At 39.6% G+C, this 20,174-nt stretch overlaps 1 protein-coding gene across 2 annotated transcripts in view; it reads right to left on the bottom strand.

Annotated features, from left to right (window-relative positions):
* The window catches only part of LOC137373001 (uncharacterized), a 236,496-nt gene that overhangs the window by 201,553 nt on the left and 14,769 nt on the right, over positions 1–20,174 (bottom strand). For both annotated transcript variants that reach the window (XM_068037632.1, XM_068037638.1), the window contains exon 2: positions 20,015–20,104. The gene's annotated coding sequence lies outside the window, so the exon portion shown is untranslated. The remainder of the gene's footprint in view (positions 1–20,014; positions 20,105–20,174) is intronic.

Here is a 20,174-nt window from a genome sequence, read left to right as displayed (position 1 = left end):
TTCTGCTATAATCCTATCTTTCATTTTTAAAAGGTGATTGTTTACATACACCTGAACTGTAAAAAAACAGTGTCAGAGCTTCTATAGGTATGTAAAAAGGAAACATCTGGCTAAGGCAGAGGCAGGAGAATTTATAATGGGGGATAGAGAAATTGCAGAGAAGCTAAATGATTACTTCGTGTCTATCTTCACTGAGGAAAATACAAGAAATCTCCCAGAATTAGAGATACAAGGGTCTAGGGAGAATGAGGATTTGAAGAAAATTGTATTGGAGAAATTAATGGGGCTGAAGGTTGATAAGTCCCTGGGACCTGATATTCTACATCCCAGAGTGTTGAAAGAGGTAGCTGTGGAGATAGTGGATGCATTGTTTATCATCTTCGAAAATTCTATAGATTCCAGAATGGTTCCTGCAGATAATAAAGATAATAAATGGAAGATAATAAATGTCACCCCACTATATAAGGGAGGGAGAGAGAAAACAGGGAACTACAGACCTGTTAGCCTTAGATCGTAGTAGAGAAAGTGTTAAAATCTATTCTAACGGATGTGATGAATGGACACTTGGATAATGATCTGATTGGTCAGAGTCAACATGGATTTATGAATGGGAAATCATATTTGACGAACCTGTTGGAGTTTTTTGAGGATGTTACTAACTGAATTGATAAAGGGGAGTCAGTGGACGTGGTATACTTGAATTTTCAGGAGGCTTTTGATAAAGTCCCCCACAAGAGGTTGGTTAGCAAAATTAAAGAACATGAGATAGGAGGTAATATACTGGCATGGATTAAGGATTGGCGAACAGACAGAAAACAGAGAGTAGGAATAAATGGGTCATTCTCGCTTTGGCAGGCTGTGACTAGCGAGGATCAGTGCTTGGGCCCCAGCTGTTCACTATATATAACAACAATTTGGATGTGGGGACCAAATGTAATATTTCCAAGTTCACGGATGACACAAAACTAGGTGGGAATGTGTGTTGTAAGGACGATGCAAAGCGGCTTCAAGGGGATTTGGACAGACCTGGTGAGTGGGCAAGAACATGGCAGATGGAATATAATGTGGAAAAATGTGAGGTTATCCACTTTGGTAGGAGGAACAGATGTGCAGAGTATTTCTTAAATCATAAGAGATTGGAAAGTGTAGATGTACAAAGGGACCTGCGTGTCCTCATCAATAAGTCACTAACATGTAGGTGCAGCAAACAATTAGGGAAAGCTAATATTATGTTAGACTTTATCGCAAGAGGATTTTAGTACAGGAGTAGCGAAGTCTTGCTTCAATTATATAGAACAAAAACAAGAAATGCTGGAATCACTCAGCAGGTCTGGCAGCATCTGTGGAAAGAGAAGCAGAGTTAACGTTTCGGGTCAGTGACCCTTCCGCTGAGTTCCGAAGAAGGGTCACTGACCCGAAACGTTAACTCTGCTTCTCTTTCCACAGATGCTGCCAGACCTGCTGAGTGATTCCAGCATTTCTTGTTTTTGTTTCAGATTTCCAGCATCCGTAGTATTTTGCTTTCAATTATATAGAACCCTGGTTAGACCGCATCTGGAGTACTTTATGCAGTTTTGGTCCCCTTACCTTAGGAAGGATATTATTGCCTTAGAGAGAGTGCAACAAAGGTTCACCAGCCTTGTTCCCGGGATAGTGGGACTGTCCTATCAAGAGAAATTGGGGAAATTGGGCCTGTATTCTCTAGAGTTTCAAAGAATGAGAGGTGATCTCATTGAAACCTACAAAATACTTAAAGGGGTAGACAGGGTAGATGCAGCTAAGATGTTTTCCCTGGTTCCTGGGTGGGGAATCTAGAACCAGGGGACACAATTTCAAAATAAGGGGGAAGCCACTTAGGACCAAGATGAGGAGAAATTTCTTTACTCAAAGGGTTGTGAATCTTTGGAATTCTCTACCTCAGAGGGCTGTGGAAGCTCAGTCATTGAGTATGTTTAAAGCTGAGATGTTAATCCCACAGTGATACCAATAATAACGTATAGAAAACATACCGTGCATACAGTACTGACAGAAAAAATGTCTCGAATAGAACTAATGCTATTATTGTCACAGACCCTGGCCATGTTACACATGAATGAAACATGGCAGACATGTTTAGACCTGCATCGCTCTGGAATGGAATGATTCAGATGCAGTCATTGTAATAAAAGGGTGCATTCTGACCAAATACAATGAGGTCTGACAGTAGGGAAGGCACTGAATTCTGTAGGCCGTTGGATGATGGTGGTGTGTGATAACTGGTTCCAATTGTGTGTGAAAATTTTAAACCTTCTGCTTTCTCTCCATAGTACAGAAATGGTTTCTGACATTCGGTGAAAACAAGTTTTTGGGAACTCTTTATTATCATTCATGCAGTAAACAGATAACAAGATCTGTTATGCCAGTTGCTAATATCAGCCACAAAAGCAAGGCGCATCTCAATCCTAAAGCCCTTCAGTCACTTTGTTTTCAGTTGCAAAACCTCATCAAATTGTTCAATAATGTGTGGCACAGATCACAGTCTGTATAACATGCTACCAATTTATACAGTTTTGCTGCTATTAGCTGATACATCCAAGACCGTTTATAATTGTAATGGGGCAGTAAGTAAGCAACCAACAAAGTCCATCACTGAATTTTCTTTGCCAAAGACAAAACTCAAGCTTCAGCAGATGTTGTACACTCAAGTTGAATTTATTTCCTTGATAAATTTCTTCCAGAAGCAAATCTTCAACTTGTTCCTAGTAAAACTGTTGACGATGATTGTTTAGCGTATGTTATTAAATTGTGTAGGGCATATGTAAATGAGAGTATAATATAGCATTTTCTTTGTGACAGCTTTGATTTGTATTACAAAGCCATTGATGTGTTCTTAAACAGTAGCCTTGGTATTGTAATGTCGCAAGGAAGCAGAAAGCTAATTATATTACAAGTTGATCAGGAAGTGCTGAAGCCTCGTTCTCCTGTAACTCTCAGCCTATTGACTATCAATCATCAGTGTTCATTGGACTTTTGTTGTACTTTTTACAAATCTTGTATTTGAAAATATATTTCAGTAAACTCTACAACTTTTGCTGATAACTAATTTAATCAAATCAGAAAGACCAGAAACAATATGACCCAGTGAAAAGAGCAAAAGGAAGCACCTACAATATACGTAGGAGGAGAATTTCAAACTGGCTGATCAACTACTCTATAGCCAATATTTTCACTGGTTACGCCTAGCTACACTATTTCAGATTTTAAGTCGATAGTTGTCATTGGATTGATGGTGTCCAATTCTGAACACCATGCTTTAGGAAGGATGTCCAGTCTAATCATGGCAACAATGCAAGAAACTAACCTAAGTTGCAATAGGTGAAGTTTTGTTTATTTGTTTAGAAATACAGCACTGAAACAGGCCCTTCGGCCCACCGAGTCTGTGCCGACCATCAACCACCCATTTATACTAATCCTACATTAATCCCATTACCCTCTCACATCCCACCTTCCCTCAATTCCCCTACCACCTACCTATACTAGGGGCAATTTATAATGGCCAATTTACCTATCAACCTGCAAGTCTTTGGCTGTGGGAGGAAACTGGAGCACTCGGCGAAAACCCACACAGTCACAGGGAGAACTTGCAAACTCCGCACAAGCAGTACCCAGAATCGAACGTGGGTCGCTGGAGCTGTGAGGCTGCGGTGCTAACCACTGCGCCACTGTGCCACCCCAGTTGCATATGCAGCATTGTTAAAAACTCAATATTGCACTGGAAAATGAAGCCAAGACATGATTTTGTGCCATGATGGTTTGTAGGGCCAGCAGGAGGGCACTTCATTTATATGGGGCCAATAGGTGCTCATTCTACAATGGGCATAATGCTCAAGCCTACCAACCTCCTACAGCTGGAAAATCCAGTGCCTGCTCCACATAAGGTGGGCGAGGTGTCAGCCTCCCTCCTCTGGACTAATGGAGCCCTACCCCTTGGGCCTCTGATGAAATGGGGCTGTTTCAATTTTTTTCCTCAAAAATATGATCAAATATGTTTTTCAGGGGTTGCGGGTCATAGTCCTTGCTTGGACCCTTTGATGGATTACTTCTAGAGGTTGCTATTTCTTCTCTGTCACTAAATACTGATCTCCGATGGTATGGCAGGTTCCTTCTGAACCAGGGAAATGGGAACTTGTGACATACGCACTCTACCCACTTTGGTGTCAATGGTTTTCAAAGGGGCAGGCAGAAGTTCTATTCCTAATGAAGAATTCCCAGAGTTGGATAGAAGCCAGCATAATCAGGTCCCTGCCTTTATCCTGTAGATCTACTAGACTCCCACCAGAGTTTCAGAGTTCCTGAAGGAAATTCGGGGCTAATAATTTTAAGAATAATTTAATCTACTGTTTGATATTACATCGATGTCATCCCATTTTTACAAGGAATAAACATATACTAATGAGAGAAATCCTCTTGATTACATCTTGTTTATATCCCTTCAAGATTTGTTGGTATTAGAAACTAATCTACCAGAGACTGGCGACTTGAATTGCTGGAGAGTCATCATGTGATGACACATTGAGACCTGTTGGATTTAATTCAATTATACCAGTATTCAAGTTATTGAGGGAAGGCTAGAAACAACCATAACAAAGAGCTACCATCCTGAATTTGCTGAGAAACGAGCTTAATTTTCAAAAGAAATAGTATAATGTAAACCAAAATTCTTCAAGTTAAATTGTATCTGAATCCAAATATTTCTCAAATTGTTGACTTGATATTCAAACCGAGATGGCAACTTAAATCAGGTTCTAAAATGATAAGTCTACATACCAACTTGATTAAATGGAGATGCAAGGTTTACCAGGAAAATTCTGGCAAGCATTATCAGGTTTTGATTTCTCTAAAGTACTTCCACTCCTGAAAAGAATTGTGGCTTTGTCGAAGGAAATAATTTTTCTGAGAAGGATCTTGGAGGGGAACCAATTTATTAAGTTCAATACAAAAGGAATTTTGAGTTACTGATGTGACCAGCAACTCTCCACAGAAAGACAATAACAGAACTTAAATCCATCTGCTTCTGCAGCATGGAGGAGAATTAAAAATGGATGAAGATCACTGCCCTGACAGCTGAAATGAAATATGACCTTTGTTAATGGTTTAAAGGTTTTACACAGAGGCCATGAGACTGCTAGTTGCCGCTCCTGCATTGGAAATTATATTGTATATATGCGTCATCTCCAAACCCTGCTAGAGACACAAAGTCTGGCCTAACAATTCCCAAATCCAGCTTTCACAAAGCTATAAAGCTTTTAGATTTCAATGACTGTCGAATCTCAAAAAATTCTTGTGTCTGTTGTGACCATTGTCTTATGTCATAACAATTTAAACTATCTGTCCTTCGTTTCTCACGTTTGTTTGTTTGTTTTCCCTTTCTCTTTGGTTATTTTCCATTGTTGGCATTCTTTCATTATTCAACACTCATGTTATGTAAAACACCATAAAAAAATCACTAACATTCGCATTCTACTCATACATTTTTATTCAGTCACCTTAGAGAAAAGAATATTCCTCCACATACAGTCACCATTACAGTTGCTCACTCAGTCCACTATATTCCAGATAAAACAAAATTTGTCACATCGCATTCCAATAACAATCCTCTCTTTCTCAAGAACTCGACATCCTTCCACAAGTAGAATAGCATAACCTATTGGGCCTTTGAACTTCCTGGACTCCAGGGATGCCCTTCTCCTGGTAAGCAACTGGGCTAAGTATGGATTACATTTTCCATCAGCATCCTAAGACTAAAATTCTGAGGCAATATCACAGCTTTAGCAGAGGAACTGGTCAGGAATTACCATGCAGCCACCTTATCTCCCACTTCCTCCTTTCTCTAACTTGCGCATAAATTAATTTGCTGGTGTTTGTCTGCATCCCAGCTCTGATGCCCAGCTTTACATTCCTGGGAGCATCCTTCAAATAAGACTTAACTATGGATTGTCCATTCTGGAGCAGCCTTTCCCTTGCAACCTGCACAGTCTCCTCACACCCTGCACAGTCTCATCACACAGGGTGCGAAAGCTACAAGAAATGCGTTGGGGAAAGTATTGTGGAAACAAACAGGAGAAAGAGAAGTGAAATAGAACAGCAAGAAAAAATAGCAAATGAAAATAAATAAGTGAAAAGTGGAGGAAAGGGTAAGGAAAATAGATGTGCGGAGGCATCAACCTCTGATGTGCTAATTCCCAATGTTTTTTGTTTCAACAGCACTGTAACACAGGCAATGGGCAAAGGAAGGCAAAAGAGTTGGACACTGTTGGAGGGAGAGAAATGAGAGAGATCCTTTTTAAGATATGAATGAGTAAGGTGGCAGTGATGCATTCATTTGAAATGAACAGGAGAGGAAAAGACAGACAGAGACCAACACTATTTTGTGGATGGAGACAGCAAAACAGAGATAGACCATTTGAGTGGAATCAACAAAAGGCAGGAACTGATAATTAGTTATGGGTAGGGTTGACCCTGAGACAAGGTGAGAGAATGAGTTCAGGAGAGAGAAAGAAAAATCCTTTTGGGAGGCTGTATCTCTGCTGGAAGTAGGGAAATCACTTGCTGGGCCCACATTATAAAACCATTCCAAGCAATATTTTCAAAAGCTGCTTTGGGTTCATTTTTATATTCCTCAAACCTCTTCAAAGGAAATGTTAAATAACTCTACTGCAATTGAAATAAGACTTATACAGTGCTGCAATATTGGCTCAAAGAAAGAAATAGAAGTTTCCATTCCACTGAGATACCTCGGATATTTTATTCATTGAAGGCAGCTGAGGAGTATGAAAAGAAGATGAGAGGGTTGTTGCTGCACAGACAGACTATAATGAGAGACTGGAGAATATGCTGAGGTTTTATTGTGACTGCAAAACATCTGCAAGTCTGTAATTTAAATACCATTATTAGGACAGTAAAATAGAAGGACACAAGACTCATAGCGTTATGACAGACCTTGCAGTCCCCACTTAGATGCCTGATCAAATTGGTGCCTGTGATTTTACAGTAAATTAAATAGATATTGTTGTCACAGACTCCGCTGTTGTGTCACTGAATAATTGTTTGTCAGATAATGAAGTTATTTTAAGCAAAGCTCATCACGTGCACTCATTCTCTTTACTTCTCTTCACACTGTAAATTATTTCTCTTGTGACACCTCCTTGATTAGTTTAGATCATACTGACCAAACTAAGATTATATAGCAGACACAAATCATTTCTTTCCAATTTTAGATAAGCAATCCACTGCTTTAACAACAATGGCTCCTTCTAGATATATTAAACTACATATTCAGGTGAAAGTTCAATCACTTCATTTACCAAATTTTCCCTGTTAAAATGAAAAGCATCTTATAAATATTATTGGGTTCTTTAAATTATTCTTGCCCTCCTATCATCTTAGTCTAATTGTTTATTTGACATCATATATTAGCTACTCCTTCAGCATTGGGATCATAGGAACAGGAGTGGGCCATTTAGCCCCTTGAGTTTGCTCCACCATTCAGTTAGGTCATGGCTGATCTGTACTGCAACTCCATTTACCTTTCTAAGTTCCATATCCCTTGATCCCATTTCTAATAAAATTCAATCGATTCCAGTCTTTAAATTGTCCCTACATTCACAGCCTTTTGAGGAGAGAATTCCAGATTTCTACTACCATTTCTATTCATTAAGTAGGAAAAAAAGAATTTCTTATTTATAACATCCTCAGAACATTTCAAAACACTCCACAGTCTTTATTGGTGAAATGCAGTCACTGTTATTGTGCAGGCAAATGTGGCAACCAATCGGCACGTTGCAAGGTCCCACAAACAACAAATGATTGAATGACCAGATAATCTGTTTTTAGTGATGTTAGTTAAGGAAGGAATCCCACAGGACACTGGAAGAAACCCCTGCTCTTGCAGTAATGCAATGGGATCTTTTGCTTCCAACTGGAACACAGGGCCATGATTTAACATCTTATCTGAAAATCAGCAACTCTCACAATGCAGCACTCTGACAGTACAGCATCGAAGTATCGACCTTGATTATGGGCTCAAATCTGCTCGGGATCCAGAGGCGAGTGTGCTACCAACTTCTTTAGCCAAGTCGTCATTACTGAGATTTTAAGTCTCTGCTTGTGACTGTATCTTACCCCATCTCCTGACAATCAGTCTGATTAAAGATGATAATGTGATTTATTGTAAGGAACCTTCATGCATTCTATTTAAATGACAATGATGAATAAGCAATGTCTGAAAGCTCTTTCTCTGAGAACTGCCTTAAGTAAGCCACCCCCTCCCTCTACCCCTCCCCCTTGCATCCCCTCCTCCCACCGGCACCATCCTACACCTGTGTAGGGGCCCCAACAACCCCACTGCCTTGTGGGCGTCTCGGGAGAGACCAAGGCTAAGGGAGTAAACCCTAACAGAAAATCCGGAGCGGAACCCCGTAGGCGGTCATGTGTCACCTTTGGCATGTTTCCGGCAGTTCCTGCAGCCATACTGGTGCCAAACGTCGTGTCCTGCACTCCTTTGGACCCCACCAGAAAGGCCGAGAGGGGGGTTTTGACGACTGGGCAACTCTCAACCTCCATAAATTTGCCCAGGCATGCGCCATGGAGAGGTCACTCCATAATCACTGACCACCTCCAGGCGCGTATCCATTGTCTCTCGAGATAAGGAGGCCCAAAAGAAAAGATAGCTTTAAGTGCAGAAGTAGAGTCATCAGTTTTGTTTTCTGCTGCTGTATCAGGGAAGCACTAAGTTCCACAGACATATTAGGTCATACCCACTTTTATAGTAGATCATTGTCTGTTCCAATGTTGGTTGCTTGTCTAAAATGTTCTCACATAGTAGAATAATGAAATATACATATTAATTTGAGCAATATAACCTGCTTGAATTGAGTTTTTCTTTGTTAGAGGCAATTTTGATTTAATTGCTGCCTTTCATAATTATCCATTGTATATTAAAATAACAAGAAGACAAAGGTTGGCTTTTTAGTATAAATTTCCAATCAATTGTCTATAATTAATCCGGGTTAAAGTTTGCTGAACTTCAGTTTTTGAAAACCCAGTGCCGGAGATGTTGCTGAGACAGGAGAATCCAAACACAAAGAAAAGGGCACATTCAGCACAAAACGTTTCGGTCCAGGCTGTTCTTCTGAGAATACCATTTGATATTTGTTCTAAAGTGTCTTCATGTAGGATCGTTTGAAAATGACTATGGAATTGGAGCATTTAAAACCTTAGTCAAGTCCTAATGTTATCAGATCACATTTATTAGAGGTAATGTTGATAATTACTGTACACTGAACACATAAGAGCTTCCTGGCAACCTTACAAGACTTTTTATGTAATTTAATCTTGCATTTGCGAGCCAGTGATGGATGCCAATAGGCTGCCCCGTGCCTACTAAGTACTTGCTGAAAATGTATTTTAAAGTCATTTATTTGCTATTATACACATTCAGTTACACTGTTCCCTATGAATCAATTTCTAATTTTCTGGGGTAAGTTACAACACAGTTTGAAGTTTTGCTCCATTTCAAGCAGTTGATGCAAACAGTCCGTTATTGTGAATACTGTATTTGCTTTTAAAAAAAAAATAACATGGTTCCTTTGTGGGGAAGTTAATAATAGGGTGGGAGTTATTCATTTTATTAAATGATTGTGAATGATATCATGATTCATTCGTGATAATATTCCCAGCGAATTATATAGTAAGTGGGCTGCTTTGACAAAAGTGGAGTCTTGTGGTTTAACATATAGGATTTGATTTATAGGAGTTAATTGATAATTTGTTCAAATTCAGTTCATTTTTTGGTGAGATTCATATCGTGGATGAACTGCGATTTTAGTGCTCAGCATTTGCCTCATAAGAAACACGTCTGTTCACATTAGAATACTCGAAGGATTAACAGTTCAGATCAGGAGATGCACGGACCATCATTGTTTACTGTGTCATCATTGATAGCTGAAGCTACAAATCCTTTCTGTGGTGCCATTGTTGAAGTATTTTGCCCTGTGTTCAGTTTGACATTTAGTCTACAGTGAATGGTTTGTTTGTGATACTATACTTATGATGTCCAATCTTTAAGGGACAGTCATGTTACAATAATAATAGAGGAGGATCTGGCAAATTATTGGGAGTTGACTCATCCCCCAGGACATTGGAAGGACTCCCGACTCTTAAAGTCACAGCTCACACACCATATGAATCTCAGAAAAAATAACTGATTTTCAGCAAATTGCCAATTAATTCCTATTAATCAAATCCTATTTGTTAAACCATGAGACCCCGCTTTTATTAATGGAGCCCATAAATTATGTAATTCACTGGGAATATCACTAATGAGTTATGATATCATTCACATTCATTTAATAAAATGAATAACTCCCACCCTATTATTAACTTCACCACAAAAGAACATAGATTTTTTTTTAAAGGCAAATATTGCGTTCACAATAACTTGCTGTTTGCATCAACTGTTTAAAATGGAACAAAACTTCAAACTGTGCTGCAACTTATCCCAGAAAATTAGAAGGCAGTTCACATGGAACTGTACAACTGAATGTGGATCATAGCTATTAAATGACTTCCAATAATGCCATAAGATCTTTTACTTCTAGCTGAACAGGGAAACAGGGCCATGGTTTAGACTCTTTAAAAAAAAAAGGCCAAATCTAACAATGCAGCATTCCTTCAGTACTGCATCAAAGCGCTATACACACGTTAAATAGTGTTGTATAGATACCTGTGGTTAAAATGTACCTACATAACACTGCCCTGAGGACTATATATGTAAAGAATTTTACAAAGGGAATCTATGTGGTTTATCCATGAAGGGAACCACGGCTGAAGTGGATTTTTTCAAAGGAATGTGAAGGTATAGTTGTTTATACCTCTCACTCTTCCATTCACACACGCTGCTACAGTTGTAAAACAGGAATGGCCAAGTTGGTCACTCCTGTTGTGTTTCTTTTATTATTTGTTCATGGGATGTGAGCATCGCTGGTAAGACTGGCTATCCATTCATAATCCATAACATGTCTATTGTTAAGATCGAGGCAGGAGGAGTGCACTGTTTATTCTAGTCCCACTTCTCCACAGGTCACAACATATATTTTAAGGTGGCACAGTGGTGCAGTGGTTAGCACCGCAGCCTCACAGCTCCAGCGACCCGGGTTCGATTCTGGGTACTGCCTGTGTGGAGTTTTCAAGTTCTCCCTGTGACCGCGTGGGTTTCCGCCGGGTGCTCCGGTTTCCTCCCACAGCCAAAGACTTGCAGGTTGATAGGTAAATTCGCCATTGTAAATTGCACCTAGTGTAGGTAGGTGGTAAGGGAATTGAGGGGATGTGATAGAAATTTGGGATTAATGTAGGATTAGTATAAATGGGTGATTGATGGTCGGTACAGACTCGGTGGGCCGAAGGGCCTGTTTCAGTGCTGTATCTCTAAATAAATAAATAACAAATTTTCCCACTTATCGATACGGTCAATCATACACTCTATTTTTCCCAGAATAGAACACACTAACCAGGTTTCTTTAATGAACAACAAAATTATCAATTTATTATAAAACAAGTCTTAACTAGTAATGAGGTAAAGCATAAACACACAGATTGAAATGTTAAAGTCCCTTTTTTACCGTGGCCCCTTACACACAGACACGCACACACCCATATGTACACTGGTTAACTGGAAAAATAAAAGGGATTTTTAAAATTCTGACCCCTGTTGCAGACAAAAACAAAACGCTTGGGCTGAATACTTGATCATTCCTGAAGAAAACAGCAGATGAGATATATTTCGTTCCAAAACTGGCATACAGTCTAACTTCCGCATACACGTAGACAGGTCACTGAGATCTTTTAGAACAGTTCTTTTCAGGCAGTATTGAGAAGTAATTTAGCAGGCTTTTCTTCAAAGATAGGAGACGAGATGAATGACACACTGGACTTCTCAGGATCTTTTAGAGTGTTTCTGGAAAGCAAGCTGGGTGTGGTCCTCTTTCCTTCCTTGATAGTTCTTCAACAGCAGGAGCTAACTTTATCTCATTCCAGAAGGTAAAACACACTGACACTACAACCAAAAACTTGTGAGTTTTTCTCAGGTATGCGCTGCTGTTCCTGGGCTTGCCCTATTAAGGTGCGCCTGTCACTTCTCTGCCCATATCTTCCCCTGTTACCAGGGTTTCTGTTCTATTTTTAACTTGAGCCATGTGACAACCAGTAAACATTGTTGCCAAACCAGTTCTTTCAGTGTCCCCTTGATGAATCTCATGAAAAAAACTGGTCCAATATTTCTTCAGTTTGACTATGAATTCCTCAAAAAATATTTTAACAAGTAAAAAACAGAAGCACCTTCATAACACTGCATGTCTGTTGTTTAAAAGATGCAGGTATTTATGAAATGCCCTTCACATCAGTCATAGGTTTCACTAGATTTTCCAGCACCTTTCAGCTACTTCGAGTACATAACATTCCTTTGAAAATATGACTTTTTAAACTATAATCTAATAACCAGATCTGATGAGAAAATATACCTTATAGTGGCTGCTTGGCATTTTTTCCACATGCAATCGAAAATACCGGAGAGGAAATTCATTGACTTTTGAACAAAACCACATTTGAACTTTTCCTTAAGAAAAATAGTGATCATTTTTGTTTGTTTATCACCAGCAAACACCACTAGCTGTGAGGTGGGGTTAACAACGTCTTGATTTGCTCCTCCAGAATGTTGTTCCCCTTTCAGCCATGATCATTTGAAGCCAATATCCAGGTGAATGAATGTATGATCATAATTACTGGGCCCTGTTAAATAATATCCACTGGTGTCTTTATTTATCTCTATATTTGCAGTTAGTTAAAAAACTATGGGCTGAAATTTGTTCAGTTCGTGATGTTGGGCTCTGTGGCGGGGGGATCTGGAAGGTCACACCGGCAGTGGCCAGCCATGGAGCCCGACACCGGGATTGCCGGGCCCGATTTTCCCGGCGGTAGTGAGGCTCCATGGCGGCCCTCCCGCCGCTTGCCGATGGGACCCAACTTTAAACATTTAAATAAAGGACATGAATAAATTAACGTACCTTTCACTGCGATCTTGCCGGCTGTCCGCAATCTTCTGTGCGGCGACCGACACTCACGCGGCTTCACTTTTCCGTCCAGGGAAAGCTGGCGCCATCGAGGTGGGGAAGGGGGGAGCTTAAGATTTTTAGTGTGCAGTGGGGGAGCGGAAATGGGGTCAAATCTGCATGTGTAGTCTGGAGGGAAGGGGTGACCTCTGCACTTTGTGCATTTGGGGAGCGGGGGAAGGTCACATATTAAATGTAAGTGTTTTGAAGGGGGTGGGGTACAGAGCGGCCATTTATTTTCTTTGTATTTGTGGGGGGAGGGGTGCACAGGCCAAAAATCAATTCACAATGTTTTTTTTCGTAGGGAGGGTGGTATGGGCTTCAACTGTGCAGTTCTGGCAACCCTTTAAAAATGGGCCCAGTGCCTGCACAGAGGCAGTTAACGCTGTTGCTGGTTTTGCAGAGCCTTCCCCCGCCATGTGATTGGGGAGGCGGACTGCCCAGCGTATGCCGATGAGCCGCCACGCGCTAATTCACAGCAGCATGGCAGCTCATTCTCGCCCGCCGCCCCTCCTGGTGGCGGGAGAATAAAATTCAGCCCTATATGTTCGATTTTATTTTAATGCTGAAGTATTTGTGTTAACAAAGAATATGGGTATTTCCATTTTCACGTGCTATCAAATGGTGACTGAAATAGGATATGAAAGTAAAAGACCTCATCTATTTCCACTGAAAGGCTTAACAAAACAGGATTAATTTTTTTCCTGAAAATTTACTTTTAAAATTATTTTTTTGGTGCCCCTTTCTATAGGACTTTTTCCCCTCTTTAAAATCACCAAATTATAACTATTGGAACCTTTGGCATATATCTGTACCCCCCAAACTCACAACCCCAACTTCACCCTGCTACCATCTCAAAGGCTCAGAATGAACCAGACATCTCATAGAATCATGGAATCATTACAGCACAGAAGGAAACCATTTGGCCCATCAAGTCCCTGCTGAATAGTTGTGAGATGCAGTTTTCATACTTATGATTAAATTTATATCATCTGAAAAGAATTATTATGTGTGTTTCTGTTCAATCTGAAATCGCATTTCTCATCATTAAGGAACCGTTAAAAATCCAACATTTACAAGGAATTGTTGACCTGGTTAATTCCTTTTGATTTTAAAAAATATTTAAATTTTGGGCACTAAGTGGCAACACTAGGGGAATGGATAAGCAGATGCTAAGCCCACAGTGTGAAGAAACATAATTAACATGTAACATTGAAATCAGATTGTTGAAGCACTTTAGGTTAATAACTGCCTTTCAACTGATAATTCAGTTGCTTTTATCATGTCAGATACAGCAACTACAGCAAGTAATTGGTGAACATTTCTGTTTGATTTTAAACAGGGCTACAGGTAATGAAACTCATCCTCTGCTTACAGGTCTGTACTTTATCCACAACAGAGGTGTGAAATCATTAGTCTAGTATTCCCTTTGCAAATTGTCACTATTACAGCCAGTTAGAAAAAAAGGGCTAAAATTATACTTTGAATACTGTACAGCGTACTACACTAGTTCCATTGTCTGCAGTGTGAAAGATCCATATCTCGTGAGCAGCACAGGGGTGAATGAGTTCAGAAAGGCTCTTTCAGGAATGAAAGAAGAATGCGAATGTAGTGTCATCGAGTTCAATGCAGTAGCTACTTATTTGCTCAGCATTGATTGGCCAGACTTTTATTAAATAAAAAGTCCCAAGTTACATGACGTGACCAATTAAAGGATGAATCCCATTGGTGTTTCCTTTGGGACACATTCTCCCATCAGCTTCCTTTGAACTTACTAACAATCACCAGAAAATAACTTGTTCTAAATTTTCTTAAATGGCCCAGACACTTTCTGGAGCTTTCCCAAGAGTGGTGAAGGCTAACAGCCACTATTGATTAAAAGAAAGAGCTTCATCGAGTATACTCAAATATTGGCACATAACCTTTCTCACTGACCTCTAACTGTGTTTGAAACTTTGAAAGAGTCAGTTCCTTTCTATCATAATATATGCAGAAATGATTCAGCAGAATGTCCGAGTACTTTTTAAATCTAATGTTTAAAAACTCAGCTTTACATTACTTTCAGTTTTCCTGTGGTGGTGGGAAAGAATATCACCTTGCAGAATCTCATCATGTCCCAAAGTGCTTTACAGCCAATAAAGTACTTTCTTGAAGTGTAGTCACTGCTTTCAGGTAGGGAAACATGGCAGTCATTTGCACACAGCAAGATCCCACAAACAGCATTGCAATCAATGTCCAGATCATGTAATTTAAAGGATGTTGGTTGAGGGATCAATATCGGCCAGGACACAAGGGAGAACTCCCCTGCTGTTAGTATCATAGGATTTTTTACATCCATCCAAGAAGGCAGACGGGGCCTCAGCTTAACATCTTATCCAAAAGACCAACATTTTCGCCAATGCAACACTGTCAATACAGAAGGTCTCTGAGAGCTTTCCCACAATAGATGATGAGGCATCAGCAGCATTGATGCTGTTTAATTGACATCAGTGTGGCATAAAATGATTGAGCTGTACTGGCACTGAATGCATGCACCACAAGGCTTCCTTTTTGCCAACGTGCATCAAGTTAAAATCTTAACTAAAACATAATTTCTAGATAGACACTACTGCATCATCCTTGGATTTGCTTATTTCTGGCCCAAAAAGCTTGGTTTCCTGTCACTATAGTAATTGGAGTTTATACCCTACATACTCTACATACCCTATAATTTTGGGGGTATAAAGGACTTATATGTTTATCCTTCTCATTCTTCCTTTTCTTATTTTAAGCATCAGCAGCTGTAAAGCCTGCTGAAAGAGGGATTAGAGGGAGAGATCTGTGACTGTCACAAGGCTTTCTCAAAAACTATAATTCACAGTTGAGTGAGATGTTGTGAATTAGAGAACCTTTACTTGAGAGCAAAAGAGTTCCAGTTCAAAAGTACCCCTCCCAACTAATGGCTTAGAAATGAGTGCCCTAGCTGATTATTGATTGCAAAAACAACAAAATCCATTACATGAAATATTGCATGGGTAAACAGAAGTAACAATAAACCTCTCAGATTCATGCTTATATCAGGGGCTGATTGATTGAAAACTAATCTTTATAACTATTGCTAGAAGATAAGCAAATCTTGTCAGACTCTCACTCAAACAGGTCCAATAGGAAGCCAAAATAAAAACAAAGGTGAGGGAATTGGTCAACCAGTTTAAGACCACCTGGCTGAGTGAATGTTATTGAGAATAAATGTAACTGAATATCAATACAAAATGGAGATTTGGAGCCAAGAAAGGCGATTAAATTGGGAATTATTGCAAGCTGTGCGTGATAAGGTTACAGATATATTGATGGAATCTCACAAGGCATTTAACTTTTCTACACTGCTGCCAAAGTACTTGGAGTATAGAATCTATTGAGCTATTGTTGGCGAGTTGCTCATGATGGATTATAGCTCATTACAGTAATCAAGTTAACATCCTAAATTACACTTGAATAATCTTCAAACTAAAAAGACAGTAGAAATTACATCCTGAGTACAACCATATAAGCATGAATTATGTAGTACATTTTTAAAAAAATGAAAATCTGGAAAGGTCAGGTAACTTCCTCTTTTCATTGTAGGTCTAGGTGCAGTCCCTGTTTTGAGTGGTTATTGTCTTAACACAACTTCAAGTTAATTGGATTCTGAAGTTTTGCAAATGGTGTAATTTTACTTGAGATTCATCAGTACGTATGCAGATGCCTACGCACACTGCAGGCTGGGACTCTATGTTCGAAATTGCTAAAAGATTTGGGTTGGTTGAGCAGCTTGGCAGTGAAGATTTAGGCTGTTCACTTCTGGTCTCTGGCCACAGACTTGAGCTCTCAACCTTTCAACGTGTCAACCAAAAATGTGATGAGTTTTGGTGATTCTTTGCTGCCTTCTGGTAGGGGGCATTCCAAATGGGGGAAAAACTGACAGGTTTCCTAATTACCCATAACCACACTCACGCAAACATATACACCTCCTACTGGCTGACTCATGTGAATAGAGTTGGCGTTGGAGCTGGGTAGTTCCACTCACCTGCGTTCCTAGCTGGAAGGTCATGTTAGTGAAGATTGGAAATGAATGAGTTGACAAAATCAATTCAGCTAAACAGCCAAAATAAAACAAAACCATAGTGCCATAAAAGTTGTCAGTGCAAAAGGAAACCATTCAACCCATCATGTCTGGGCCACTTCTTTGCTTAGAGCAATCCAACATTAATCCCATTGCCCTTTCTGTCTTCTGTACCATCTTCAAATATTTATCTGCTCTACTCCCTGTGGCAAAGCATTCCATGCCCTAACAACTCTGCATAAATACATTTCTCTTAACCTCTTGCCTCACTCTTAGTGGCCATCTTAAATTTATGATCTTTCCTCACTACCTCACCAAATAGAAGAAATAGCTTCAGTCTATTCATCCCAGTAAAAAGAAACTTTCATAGGTTTTAACTCTCCCCTTAGCCTTCTCTGCTACAGTAGAAATAACCCCAATATCTCCAGTCTTTCTACTATAGGTTCCCATCCATGGCATCATCCTGATGAAACTATATTGTAATGTTCCTTCTTTAATTGGGCACCCAAGACTGCTCACTCTCGTCTAAATGTTGCCTAAACAATGTTTGGTACAAATTCAACACAGCCACTTTACTCTCGCTTCTGCTATAAAAGCCAAAATGCTACTTGTTGTTATATGACTTTATTTAAACTCAGTCTTTCAAATAATTATGTATTTGTGTCTTTCTGTGTGCCTTCAGTATTTGTTTGAAAGAAATCTGTAATAATTGGAGCAAAATACTTGCTTACCACTTGTATGTAGTGTTGAGAACTTTAGATAAAATGTGTTATCTAAACAGTGAACAGGTGCACTAAGTAGAGATGATGTACTGATGTTGGATTACATTTTCATTTTAATCAACTCTGAACAAACTCAATCTCTCTTAACTTACAGCTAGGAGTAAACTACTAAATAGTCATTATTTAAAGCTAAATGTCCAATCCGAATCAACAATGTTTCCAGCATCTAAAATATCTAGCATTTAATGAGTTGAATGAATCAGACTTTCTCCAGTGTGGGACCAAGCAAAGCTTATTTTATATCAATTTAATCAAACCAACCAGATTTGGATTAGCTCACACTTGATCTACTTGGGCCCAGATTTGTACTCATCCCTAGTATTGAGGATCAGGAAGAACATTTGTCAATGAATTAACATTGTACGATCCCCTTTTATTTAAACATCTGACAGTCACAACTGTCATATTTAAAGTTACATCTGCTAAACAACTCAGCAGTTGTTTGCATTATTCCCAAACATACAAGAAACAAGTTTATTTTCAGCCAATCATATTTAAGTACCTCCAAGGCAACTGTAAAGTCAATTTGAACGGCTTTCCAACAAAATTGATGAATACCGCCCAAAATAAAACACTGAAATGAACCTCAAGCAGTCTGAAATTATCTGCTTGTACACAGCCAGAGTTGCCTTTTGAAAGCAACAATTGGAACACATTTTGATGAATAAGGGCACATTATCTTAGTTTGCATTCTGTGAACCATGGAGAAGATTGGGTTCAGGAAAGGTTGAAAAGCTGCTTGGTATGAAAAATCATGAATCGGTGAAGAGAGGCCTCTCCTGATTAAACAAAGGTAGCTAGGGCTCAGGTTGAGATAGGATGATTGATTTGAGCAGTGTGTTCCTGCTGAAACTGCCGTTATGAGGAAAGTTGTTTGAACATGCTTAGGAACCTGGACCAAAGAGGGCTTGCAATTGTAAACTGGATGTCTACACATCCTCTTTCTTTCATGTTTTAAAACATCCTCTTTTGTTTGCTAAGGATTGGAAACTCCCAGCACGGAACAGTGGTCAAAGGCTCAGAATTACTGTTAAATCAGTAGGACAAAAAAAAAAGCTGGGGAAGGCAGCGAATGGAATCTCCTTGTGAATGAGGAGAGACAGGATGTAAAGCAGCTGGAGGGTGTGAAGCTTGTAAAAAGGGACCCTGAACACTTGCATCTTAAAATCGGACAGACAGGATTTGCTCGCTGGGCTCAGTAATTCTCTGCTCCCAGATTGCAGGCTAAGCAGCAACATCTTTTACAGCTGCTTCAACCGTAGAAAAGCTATCTGATAGCTTTCAGACTGCTAACATCTCTCTGTACCTATAATCTTCAAATTTCTGTCTGTCTGACCACTTTAACAGGCTGATTTTGTTTCTAATCATGGTGGCATCTTAAGATATCCAGCACATTTACTGTAGCAGAGATGAACATAAAAGCATGTCTGAAAGCACTTGATGAGAGAAAGACCACCTTTTGAGTGAGGGGGATGGGGGAGCAAATGACAGCATACATAGAGGCTAATGCTGTCTTGTCTTTCAGTCTGTACAGTTTAAACATAGCTTGGGGTCCAATCCAAAATGGCTGTACAATAAATCCTTTAAGAACACAGCATAGATTGTGCTTCAGAAGAGAGCAAGAGATCAAAAAGTTTAAGTTAAACAGACATTCTAATGAAAGGTTTTTTTTTCTGTGATATAAATAGAAAGAACGTTAGATCGGCAGAAGTCCAGGCAGGTGGATTTTTTTCTCTCTGGAATGCCAGACACCTCCAATGCTTTTTTGGAGGTGCCCATGATCCTCATCACTTGCTTTATGGCACACGGTTTGAAGTTACAGTAAATAGTAATTAAGCAGATGCACAGTAAATAAAAGCGTAACAAAATTCTGTCTTCCAGTTGCATGAGGCTTTAGATTTGGGTCAGAAAAATGGCCTAGCTCAATCATTTCCTACTTTTCCAACACAACACACTAATCTGTGTCTGTGCCTCCAGGGCAAGTATGCTGGATAATATGCCCCACTTACCTTGATGTGGAACTGACAATGATGTCCTCAGTCACGTTGCTCTTATGCTTGACTTAACCGCTGACCCGAAATCATAGAGACTTGAGTGGCCTGGAGGACAAACAAGCAGAATTGCGTGTCAGAACAGATTTCAGTAATGCCTTCAGTATCAAAATGATGG

This window comes from Heterodontus francisci, chromosome 8 (genome assembly GCF_036365525.1).
Source record: "Heterodontus francisci isolate sHetFra1 chromosome 8, sHetFra1.hap1, whole genome shotgun sequence".
In the NCBI taxonomy this organism is placed as follows: Eukaryota; Metazoa; Chordata; class Chondrichthyes; order Heterodontiformes; family Heterodontidae; genus Heterodontus; species Heterodontus francisci.
This window is presented reverse-complemented; position numbering and strand designations above follow the sequence as displayed.